General features: G+C 38.1%; 1 protein-coding gene across 18 annotated transcripts in view; it reads right to left on the bottom strand.

Annotated features, from left to right (window-relative positions):
- Positions 1-10000, bottom strand: part of LOC135217044 (CUGBP Elav-like family member 2) — a 354797-nt gene that overhangs the window by 76559 nt on the left and 268238 nt on the right. The window lies entirely within an intron of this gene.

Genomic DNA, 10000 nt, shown 5'->3' with positions numbered 1-10000 from the left:
CTCCATGAGATACTTGGGAAGAGGTCCCTTCCAACTATTTCATATATATCACTTATATCACTGTGGCAAATGTAAGGATAACAAGGAGGGAATGTAGTGAAAGATACAATATTATCATTAATACTACTACTATAAAATTCTAATTTCTATATATTAATTTTTGCATATAAGAAGCAATTATTAATATAAAACTATTTCATATATATCTCTTACAGCATTGTGGCAAATTTAAGAATAACAAGGGGGAAGGGTAGTGAAAGATACAATATTATCACAAAACTCCTACTATAACATATCAATTTCTATATATAATTTTTTGTATATAAGCTTAAATATAATTTTTATCACTGTGGCAAATGTAAGAATAACCAAGGGGGAGGGTAGTGAAAGATACAATATTAACATTAATACTCCTAGGGTAGTGAAAGATACAATATTAACATTAATACTCCTAATATAAAATTTTAATTTCTATATATTAATTTTTGCATATAAGAAGCAATTATTAACATAATAATCACACCATGCAAATTTTATTACTATAAACATCTGTACTTAAAAAAATAGTACTATAATAATCCTGCTATACACACTTAATTTCTATATATTTATTTTTTGTACATAACAGTCTATACGAGGAACCAACTCGACTTTCAATTATCACACCAAAATATACTTCACACAATATATAAAATAAGCCATTGTATAATTACTTGAATATTGTTGTCATTTATTTTTTTTACGGATATTATACTTCTCGTTGTGGTAACAATTTAGTGCAAATAATAATATCAAGATCTATATTATCCTATCATACTACGTGCTATAAACAATAAATCATATATATATATATATATATATATATATATATATATAGAGAGAGAGAGAGAGAGAGAGAGAGAGAGAGAGAGAGGAGAGAGAGAGAGAGAGTTGAATAAAAAAAAATACTGGCATGGCGCAAGCTAAAACTATATCTTACGAAAGCAATTAATGACATGAAATATTCTGAGAGAATCGTTATCTTCTCGTATTTAAATGACTTAGTATCTATGTGGGTAGTAGTATGTGAATATGAAGCACCTTATATACAAGAGATGAGCACTTTATTATCATGGCATTTTCTTTCCTATCTGCATGAAAAAAATAGCATGTTAAGCATACAACTATGAAAAAGCACTATGTATGAGTAAATTTCACTGATGTAGAATTTTTATTCCCTGTAAACACAGCTTACTAGATGGTAATCATAAACGCAAGTTCTAATGAAGAAACAAGAGAAGACAGATGAAACGAGATACTGTTTGTTTGAATGGTACAGCCCAGCCGTATAGCGCCAACAAAACCTTTTTCCCTTTGGTGAATCAAGACCAAGAATAATTCGCTGAATATTCGACCAGTCAAAGGGCAGAGCAGAGAGAGAGAGAGAGAGAGAGAGAGAGAGAGAGAGAGAATGCGCTTCTCCCCCTTCCAAGTAATTGGAGTGTCACCCGTTCCCTGAAGACGACCAATATTCCCTTCGACATGCAATGAGGAAGTCCAGCTTCCCAAATTCCCATGTTGCTGTGGGAAACCGCTTCCCCAGAACCCCTTCCTCCTCCTCGCCTGGTGCCATAGACGCCACAGATTTGGTAGATAGAGTGAGAGGGAGAACCGTCTGTCCAGAATGCGGCAACAGCACCGGGTACTTAGCGTAACTAAATGATATTTCCAGAAATCAGGGCAGCTTCAAGGGGACAACTCGCAGAAAAATTGACAAGATGCCATTTTTATTTCGTCTTCACTAACGTCAAGAAAAATAATATAAAGGTTTCTTTACCTTAAACTATTAATTGACAAGATGCCCTTTTTATTTCGTCTTCAATAACGCCAAGAAAAGTAATATAAAGGTTTCTCTACCTTAAACTATTAATTGACAAGATGACATTTTTATTTCGTCTTCACTAATGTAAAGTAAAATAACATAAATACGTTTTCTCTACCTCAAACTAATAATTGACAAGATGCCATTTTAATTACGTCTCCAGTAACGTAAAGTAAAATAATATAAATACGTTTTCTCTACCTTAAACCAATAATTGACAAGATGCTATTTTTATTTCGTCTTCACTAACGTCAAGAATACGTTTTATCTACCTTAAACTCACTTCGTCGTTGTTGTATACCTAACTTACAATAAAATCATTAAAACGAGATCCAGTAACGACAGTTAAATCAGCATGTTAAAACCAAATGCGTTACTGTAATGGCAGTGACCTAAATCCAAAGACATAGCTCATATGCCTCTACTATTTTAGAATAAACGGAAATAGCACAAGCTTACGTACATGTTTACAAGTTTAGTTGCATTCACGTTTATGCATATAGAGAAGTTCGTTTTATGTTGAGTAACGGTGCAGTAACGCCACACTATCGATGGCCATCCATACAGCAAAGCGGCTTATGATGATCAAACTAAATAAATTCAACCCTGGAATACATTCAATGATAGAGTCTATTATACCTACGGATTTCCTGTGCAACACAGCGTGAACTGCAATGCTTCACTTCTGGCTCTGCCACTCGGCAGGCAGGAGACAATAAGGGGCACTCAACAGTGAATAAATGGTCTGGTGGCAAGTAATGCATGAATTCAATATAAATGGGTTTTGAACTGATAGAATTGAATATAGAATTTAGGCCAAAGGACAAGCACTGGGACCTACAAGGTCAATCAGCGCTGAAAAAGGTTTTTAAGGTATAACGAGGGAAACCTCGCAGTTACAATGTGGATCAAGTGTTAGGAGAGGGTGGAAAGTAAGATGAAGAAAGAGAATATGAAAGGAGGTACAGTAAAAGGAACGCAAGTGGTTGCAGCTAAGGGCCGGAAGCACGCTGCAATATCCCACTAACCCCCTACGGAGGCTTTTAAATGGGTAATAAATAAGTAACGTGGAAAAAGGATACCACAAAATGCATCGTGTTCGCCAGTATGATTATCAGTTGCTGAGGCGACATGAGGCAAAGTGGTTTCCATGGCGACGCAATTAAATTTCCATCAACAAGCACCATAAGCTTATCATCGGTGGTGGAGGGAAGCGGAGGGAGGGAGGTGGGGTGGGTGGGTATTGGGTTCCCCAATGAAGAAGTTCATCCACATTCATAAGTTAGGTTCTCGAGGTATTTCGTTACAAACATACTTACTACACGTAGGCAAAACATATTCGCTGGAGGAAGTAATTATATATAAGTGCATGTATTCTGTTGTCTGACTTCACTGCCAATAAGGTTTGTTGCGACAAAAGCTTATTGTCAAAGCATATGTCCACGTCGGTTTTAAAAGCAAAATTCAAAACCGATAACAACTCATTTTTAGTTATCCAATGCATTTTGTTGGAAAAACAGCACTGACGAATTCTCAGTCAACTGCCACTTAAAATTAATCTTGCAAATATTGTTCTTGTCATTTTACAATGACAGACCGCTCGGATTTTTGATTATATAATAAATCCTTCCAAGAACATGCAACAGCTACCCAAGTCGCCCTATACACACGACAAAATAAATCCCTAACACGACGGCAAGGCATATAGAAATCAACGTAACGTCTTCATCTCACGAACTATATATATACCAGATGACTGCAATCTACAAGTCTATCATCCATAAGACGAAAAGCCGTTCCACATCTTGGGATGCTCAAAAGGCTTCCCCGGGCGGTTTTGTGCCCGGTGTTACAAGACTTCTCGAACGCATCCTCAGGTTTACACAAATGATCCAATTCCTTCTTCGATACCATCCCCCCAGCAAGCCGCCGCAATCGGATTTCGATATGCGAGCGAAGTAAAGGGGGGAGGGGGATATAGGGTATAGAGAGGAAGGGGGAGGAATATGCAGGAATAGGAGAATCACATGCTTAAGAATGAAAGAAAGAATTATATAATGGATTATGAAAGAATGAATTATATAATGGATTATGAGGAATGAAAGAATGAGTTAATGGATTATGAAGAATGAAAGACTGAATTAATGGATTATGAAAGAATTAATTAATGGATTATGAAAGAATTAATTAAATGAATTAATAGAATGAAAGAAAGGAATGATGGATAGGAATGAAAGAAAGAATTAATGGATTATGAGGAATGAAAGAAAGAACTGATGGATTATGAGGAATGAAAGAAGGAATTAATGGATTATGAGGAATGAAAGAATGAATTGATGGATTATGAAAGATTGAATTAATGGATTATGAGGAATGAAAGAATTAATGGATTGTGAGGAACAGAAGGGGTTTCCAGTTTCTATTCTTCAACCATCCTTTTTTTCCATCCTTTTTTTACTATGTTCGAAGAAGCAAAATGGGTCATCACACCCAAGTTGACATATTCTCTCTCTCTCTCTCTCTCTCTCTCTCTCTCTCTCTCTCTCTCTCTCTCTCTCTCTCCATACATGCATACAGAAATACATATATATGTGCGTGACTTCAATAATAATGACATGCCAATTACTCCCCTGACTGACACATCTGGGTAAAATCAATACTAGTGCCATACCTTTCCTTCTCTCAGTCTTCAAGCAACGGCAACAAAAAGGTCAAATAAACAGTGGCACATTAACTTGATTGAATCTCGCTATAGATTCTAGACAGCATCCGATGTTAGACTGGGAAAAGGGTCACGGTTAAATAAGAGGAGAGAATCCAGGAGTCACCATTCCACACATAACCCTCAATGTGAGGGGACTTCGGTCTGAATAAACATGATCCAAGGTTTTCAATTGACTCCTTGCTTTTCTGTGATACATGGAGAGAGAGAGAGAGAGAGAGAGAGAGAGAGAGAGAGAGAGAGAGAGAGAGAGAGAGAGAGAGAGAGGAAAATGGGGCGCCCCCTGTCATCGGTCACGGAGTCATCACCACCTTGACGGAAGCACAGAGAGAGAGAGAGAGAGAGAGAGAGAGAGAGGAGAGAGAGAGAGAGAGAGAGAGGGGGGGGAGGTGTTGGGGGGGGGGGGGGGGGGAGCCTCATGGGTCACGGGGTCATCACCAACTAGACGGAGGCAAAGTCAGTCGATGCTTTCGTGATTGGTTCTTTTATCGCGAAAGTCAGTGGCTGCCGACTGTGCTACTACTGTTACCACTCACTACCCTCCTGAGGAGTTGCAGCCAGCTCCATCATCCATGTCACTCATCCTTTCGATATATCAATCAATAACGCGGCTCTGCTGTCCCGTTGTTCCCATCGCACGCGCCTCTCCCTAAAGCAACGGAGGCAAAATTGCAAAAAGAAAGAAAAAAAAAATCCTATATGAACGAATACACGGTCTTTGACACACAGCTCAGGCAATAACTGGTGACCCGGTGCGGTCTTTTGAGCGCGGCAGACATGCTAATAACAAAGGAGAGAGAGAGAGAGAGAGAGAGAGAGAGAGAGAGAGAGAGAGAGAGAGCTCCAATCACAAACGCAGGAAGCGACCCCCGGTCCAGCCAGCTATACCGTCCCCAGATTTCAATTTTTGTAACTTTTTATTTTATTTTTTTTTTTTTGCATGGTAGCCACGATACCACGAACGCACGCAAGCAAGCGTGCTCGCGCAGGCGCGCACACACACACACACACACACAGAGTCACAAGATCTTTTCAAAGCAGAATCGCTCGCTCATAATAGCAGAAATCCTTTCCCAAGACATACGCTGTTCAGCTCCTACGTTTTCTGCTACTTTGCACTTGGGTGCATAACCTTCACTTGAAAGCTTGAGAATATGCAGGCGCAGTTTTTTCACCGTAAACTAAGTAAAGGAAAGCTATCGCAGGATTGTGATAGGAGGTTTCTGTTTTAATAGTTAAAAAGTACTACCGTATTCAAATTTACCTTTTTCCTAATCACAATGACTATTAAAACTATGTAAAACCATGAATGAAATCAAGGCATTCAGTAAATTAAATACACACACACGTCATTTTCGTCTTTAAAAGAGTTTCTGAAGACGTTATACCCTTATCAGAGCTAACGATGGCAGTGTTCCTCGCTTCTTCAAAACAAATCGCGAAATTAAAAGTCTTCGAAACTCTGATTTCGCCGAAAAGAGAAGAGCGCCTTCTTGAATAAATTATTGTAGTTCCTCTTTTTGTTAGTAATTTTGGAAGGGAGCTTCAGAGGCGAGATGGAAGGTCGTGTTTCCAACAGTTCCATTTACTCCGTTAAAAACATCCAATCCACGGCGAAGTGAACTCTGTATCTGTGACTGAAAAGTGCACAAGTTCGTCTAGTATGCAAAACTGCAGTCTTCACACTTAGGAAAAAAATTGAAAAGGAATAACAATATATATATATATATATATATATATATATATATATATATATATAATATGTATATATATATATATATATATATATATATATATATATATATATGTAAACCGAAGGGGAATTTGTAGTTGATAGTAATTTCGTCCCCTCATGGGATCGAATCACCGTCCAGCGGACAGGCACGAAATCAGGACGACATTGACGTTACCGATTTGGCTAACAGTGAGGCTATAAGTTTATACCGATTCTAACCGTACAAATCACCGTCGCACTCGGTTTTTTTCGTAATTAGAATTGATATGCAACTCCCTCTAACAAGTTAGCCAATTCGAACGTTTGACGAACGTAGCCATGTGATAATTATTCATTACACACACACACACACACACACACACACACACACACACACACATATATATAATCAGTATATTTATATATATATATATAAAATATATATATATTATATATATATATGTGTGTGTGTGTGTTAGAGAGGGAGAGAGAGCCAGCCTCTTTACAATCACAAAGGGTATTATTAAATGTCTGAGTCTATGGCTAGGGAAACAGAAATACCCAATTCACTACAAACCGGAGAGTATTACTTGGATGTCTGGTATAGGCAGGTTACGAGGGGACCCAAAATTGAAGTCTCCCCTTTCCGGTCTTTGATGTTCAAGCCTCCTATTTGTAGGGAAAAATGTGAGGGGAGAAGGATCCTTGTCTCCCTTTCTAATGCAAATGTTTCCAATGTCCATTTGGTCATCTGACCGTTGCCAAATACGGTCAATCTAAAGACAATTACGGTACTAAGTCAGCCATTGTCAGTCAGCCTAGCAACAAGTTACCTTTTCCTTCCGATTTACCCGTTCTTTTTCTTTAGGGATTCTGTGCAACACTTCCACGGAATCATAATTGTATGAACAGTCTTGGAATTAACGGATTTCCTATGATGTGAGATAAAAAAAATTATCATTAACCCTAATTGTAAGAACAGTCTTGGAATTAACGTATTTCCTATGATGTGAGATAAAAACAATTCATCATTAACCTTAATTGTGAGAACAGTCCTGGAACTAACGGATTTCCTATGATGTGAGATAAAAAAAAACAATTCATCATTAACCTTAATTGTAGGAACAGTCTTGGAATTAACGGATTTCCTATGATGTGAGATAAAAAAAAACAATTCATCATTAACCTTAATTGTGGGAACAGTCCTGGAATGAAAGTATTTCCTATGATGTGAGATAAAAAAAATTCATCATTAACCCTAATAGTAGGAACAGTCCTGGAATTAACGCATTTCGTATGATGTAAGATAGAAAAAATTTCATCATTAACCGTAATAGTAGGAACAGTCTTGGAAATAACGTATTCCCTATGATATGAAGTGAAAAAAATTCATTAATTAAGATATTTTACTTTTAAACCAACAATCTACGCCCTTTTATTTTCCGCGTTACTTCGACTCTTCATCATATCTACCTAACCTGTCACTCATTCGTAGAAATGTACATTCCTGGCCTTCCTGCAACCCTTCTCCGAGAGCTTACCTTTAATCAAATGCCTTAAGCCTGCCGGCCCTGGCATCGTGTCTCTCTCTCTCTCTCCTGATTAGTTCTCTCAATTTCAAACGAACGACCTTGCAAGTGCTATCGCATGACACGTGCGGCCATTCGGAGTATAATCATCATCCGAAGATTTCTCAGCCTTCATGCCACCAAAAATAAGTTTACATTTGTCTATATAATGTTAAGGCCTTCGTACGAATTTCACCAAAGAAACGGTTACTGAAAATACCATTGTATGTTTTTGTAACAGTGCCTCTTTTAAGAGAACGTTTTAACAAGCAAGCAAGAATATAGTAGATGCTTTTACATTGCATGGAACCAGCGGTTACTCAGCAACGGGAAAGACGGCTTTACGTGAATTCCGAACCAAGTCGTGAGTGAACTTCTATCACCAGAAATACACATTTCTCACCGAGAATCGAACTCGCGACCACCGAGGTGAGACACCAACACCATACCAACCACGCCACTGAGGCGCTCAACCGTGCATTTGACGTTTAGGCCAGTCCCTTACGACGCTCCTGATTGGCTTTTAACAAGCCAATCACAGGCTGGAAACTCTCAGTCTCTCTCGAAAGTTCACATAGGCAGGATGTATGTTCCATGTCTCCTGAAAGACGTATCCCTCAGGAGAGGTGGAACATAGATCCTACCCATGTGAAACCTCGAGAGAGACTGAGAGTTTCCAGCCCTGTGATTGGCTTATCAACAGCCAATCAGGAGCGTCGTGAGGGAGTGTCCTAGACGTCAAATGCACGGTTGATGAGTATGTGCTCTAAGCAAGAATGAATCCTACCTAATCTAATCAAAAGGCAACGCCACTGGTTGTTTCTTAATTTGACAAAGTGCGGCAGATCAGGTTATTAAATTTGCTTTAATAACCTGAGAGAGAGAGAAAAAAAATGAAAAGTTCAGTGTAAGGGCAATAACGTGGATAGTAGTAAATACGAACACACAAAAACTTCATACAAAGTTATAAGTAAATTGCTGGGATTACTGAAGGTCGAATGCAAATCATCAAGGCCATGAAATGAAGAGTTAAATTTATGTAACATAATTCGTTTAATCTATCAAAATGTAATGTGCCGTATTCAAACTCTTTATCGCGGAGTATTATTTGAAATTATTTATGGTACGCTACATGTACTACAGAAAAGATAAATTACATGCGGCTATATAATTAAATTAACACACATAATATATATATATACACATATATATATATATATATATATATACATACATACATACATACATACATACATACATACATACATATAAAAGACTTGTGAGCAATTCTGCTTGATTATATTTATGTTTATTTGTGTGATGAATGTAGACTATAAGAAATAAAGTTCAGTATTACAGTTGAAATCGTCCAGACAGGGACCCCCCCTCCCCCATCGCCCCTCGCTACAGACGATTACAGAAGTATGCACAATAACGGTCTCTTGGTCCTTAAGGGTTGCCCCAGAGCAAGAGCCAGTGCCAATCTTTTGAACAAGCGCTGCATTAATATAAGCTTGTGCTAAATCCGTAAAAATACTATGGCATAAAAATAAACGAGGGAAGAAACAATCAAGATCTTCTCCATTCACTCTGCTGACGTGGAAGCAGAGGACTTCATTTCTGGTTACAGAAATTCATTTCTCGATGTAATGTGGTTCGGATCCCACAATAAAATGTAGGTCCCGTTGCTAGGTAACCAACTGGCTCCTGGCCGCGTAAAAATATCTAATCTTTCGGGCCAGCCCTAGGAGAGAGCTGTTAATCAGCTCAGTGGTCTGGTAAAACTAAGACATACTTCTTCTATACATCACGTAAAACCACGCTGAAAATACCTTGGTTTCCATGAAACAACGTCGGAATTTGTCTTATATTCCACAAAACCACTTCAGAAATTCCTTAATTCCCAGAAAACAATGCCAGAAACACCAGATTCCCAAAAAATTGCGTCAGATGTGCCTTATTTTTAATAAAATCACTCATGACAACACTACTTCCCACAAAACACCGTCATAAATAACTCAAAATCCCACAAAACAAAGCCATAAAAAACTCCATTCAAGATATCGAGATTATCAAGAACGTTCTTAACCTCCCTACAGCGAAATGCAAGTCATGTACGAATAGCGTACGAGTAC

Source organism: Macrobrachium nipponense, chromosome 7 (assembly GCF_015104395.2).
Source record: "Macrobrachium nipponense isolate FS-2020 chromosome 7, ASM1510439v2, whole genome shotgun sequence".
NCBI classification, from domain to species: domain Eukaryota; kingdom Metazoa; phylum Arthropoda; class Malacostraca; order Decapoda; family Palaemonidae; genus Macrobrachium; species Macrobrachium nipponense.
This window is presented reverse-complemented; position numbering and strand designations above follow the sequence as displayed.